This window comes from Marmota marmota, unplaced genomic scaffold (genome assembly GCF_001458135.2).
Source record: "Marmota marmota marmota unplaced genomic scaffold, marMar, whole genome shotgun sequence".
Taxonomy (NCBI): domain Eukaryota; kingdom Metazoa; phylum Chordata; class Mammalia; order Rodentia; family Sciuridae; genus Marmota; species Marmota marmota.
In genome coordinates, this window is record NW_025999894.1 from 3,137,593 (window position 1) to 3,140,455 (window position 2,863).

Below are 2,863 nucleotides of genomic sequence, written 5' to 3' on the forward strand. Positions count from 1 at the left end.
CCCACCTCTGCTCTGTTCCCCACCAACCACCAAATGCTCTTCCTTCAGTTCATGTTGAACAACCTTGTGAGATGGAGTTGGAGAAGGCATCTCGCGTATGTTGGCTCAGCTTTCCTGCCTCCTCTAGGGGCAGGTGGTGGAAAACAGTGATTCCCCAAAGAGCAAGCAACACTGATGACCAAACGCAGTTTGTCTGCTATTTATGTTTTTCATTTCCAAATATTTCCAAATGGTAGAAAAAGTTTCATCTAGGCAGAAAAACGGAAGTTTTCAATTCCTATTAAAAGCGTAAACATTTAAGAAAATTTGAGGTATGTGGTCAAACATGTCTCCAATGGTGTTGTGCTATATATTAGAGGAAAGTACCCTGATTAAAGATCTTCTAGCTTGTCTTTTTAAACTTATAAGACTAGATTGCTGGGGCTGGGGATGTGGCTCAAGTGGTAGCGCGCTCACCTGGCATGCGTGCGGCCCAGGTTCGATCCTCAGCACCACATACAAACAAAGATGTTGTGTCTACCGAAAACTACAAAAAAAAAAAAAAAAAAAAAAAAAAAAAGACTAGATTGCTTTGCATGAAATAAAATGGAAATGGTTTGAATGCTAAGTCCTTTTAATTTAATGTTACCTGTCTAGATTTCTCAGTGCATGTATATAATGCATGTCTATGGGCTGTTGACCAACTGTTTGACTAGGACATCCTTTATCTTTACCTTCTTCATCTTGTTCATCTTCCAAATTAGCATGGAAAATTTATTTTTACTTCCTTCCTTTCTGAAATTTTCTGTTAAATTACACTCACAACAGATAGATAAAGGTAGAGAAGCACGTGCATATAAATCAACATGAGGAATAACATTTAATTAGTACTGTATCTGTCCTCCTGTCCTCTATTTTTTCAGACATCACAGAGTTAAGTGTAAGCCAGCTTGGGAGACAGCACTCTGATGGTACCACTTTTGTGAGATAATATTTAGTTGCTTTCTAAGACATTCTCTTCTATATATAATTTTAATATTTCTTTTAGCTATGAAGAATACCACGGTGATCTAAAATAATAGCAATCACAAAGGTACCTAGCAGTTGTTGAGATGATACATAGACTCTGAGCAGTGTAAGTACTTGGAGTACACCTGCTATTGTACTAGCCACTTTTAATGTCGGTACTGTGGCTCACCAGTCCATTGCCCTGGTCATTAGGCTGGATAATGTCTTCATCACAGGGACCTCCTCTAGTCTACATTCAGTGTTCTACCTGTAGAACAGGTTCTGACCATGTAGTCAGCTCAGGCCACTCCTCTTCAGAAGCCCAGGGTTTCTTCTCCTGCAGAAGGAGTTCCTAGAATACCTGCTCTTTGGACTTACCGGGACCTCTGGTCTTTTCAAGGTCTGTAGTGTCTCTCTCTCAAACTCCCTCTGGTCTCTATTACCCCTTCCACCTAGCTGAGATCCCACATTTCATTTCTTCATTCATTTCTTTCGCCCATAACCTGGGTGCCTTTGCTCGGCTTGTCACTACCGTTGTTGACCTCATGTAGACAGGGGTGAGTTGTTACTATACTGTTAGTCTGTGTAAGAATCCTCCTGTCTTTAATCTTATTCATAGTATTTATTTTCTCCATCTTCCTCCATCTCCCTAACCCCTAATTCTTCTTGGAATATGAGTCTATACAATTATGATAGGGCATATCCTCCCAATCCAACTTCCACAGATTCATTTTGACTATAGTCAACTACCTATTTGACAGGTCCATTGCTTTTGCTATTTTATCTATCTGGAATATTCTGCCTCCAAATGTGTGGAGAGATTTCTCCTTCACTTTCTTCAGGTGTTTAGTCAAATGTCAGCTCCTCAGTGAGTATCCTCCGAACCAACACACAGGCAAGTTCCGTTCTTCTCAGCAGGTACTTCAGCTGCTGGTGTGATTGCCCGAGGACATTGGAGTCCAGCTCCTTCACTCTCCCAAAGCAGATTCTGACCAGTGATCCTCCAGGGAGTCCCCAGGCCTTCAGTCACAGACTGGGATGCATTATTGATCCTTCTTCTGAAGCTCCAGTTTCTTGGACTGTTCTTTCAGCTTATAGTCTGCAGAGATCCACTGCAGGACTAACTAGCTTCCGACCCTGTGAGCCAATCTAATACATTATATATCTCCTGTTAGTTCTTTTTTTCTAGAGAACTCTAACTAATACATGCATTTTGCCTCTATGAATGAATTCTCTTTGTCCAGTGGTCTCTTATAAAACATACCTAAGGCATTCTTGTTGACTATCCTTTTGACCAGAAATCTGAAGAATTTTACTAAGGACAATTAACTTGAAAATATATTTCAAAAACTAGAAATATTCATATACTTTGGTTCGGTAATTCCATTTCCAGAGTAGCTCCTTACAGATAAATAAAAAAATGCACAAAGATATGTGCTGAAAAATAGTTTATATAAGTAAATATGTAAATAGATTGAAAGTTTAATAAGAGAATAGTTACTAGAAACATGAGATATCTGTAGATAAATATCATGTAGCCATTAAAATAATGTTTATAAAGTATGTTTAATGGCGTGGGGAAATACTTATAATAATATTTTACATTAAAACCTGATATAAGCAAGGGCATTCTAAATGTGCTTGAAGGGTTGATGCATGCACACATATATAGCCACATCTGTTTTTATACATGGTCACAGAAATACAAACATACACATGTACATTCAGGACCAGCTATATAATTGCAGTGCTCTGTGCAAAATAAAAATTCAGAACCCCAACACAAAAGTTATTAATTTTAAGATGGTTACCAGAAATGGTTAAACCAACAATAGGTCCTTCTGAGCGGGCTGGGGTGGGGGGGCGCAGGTGGCAG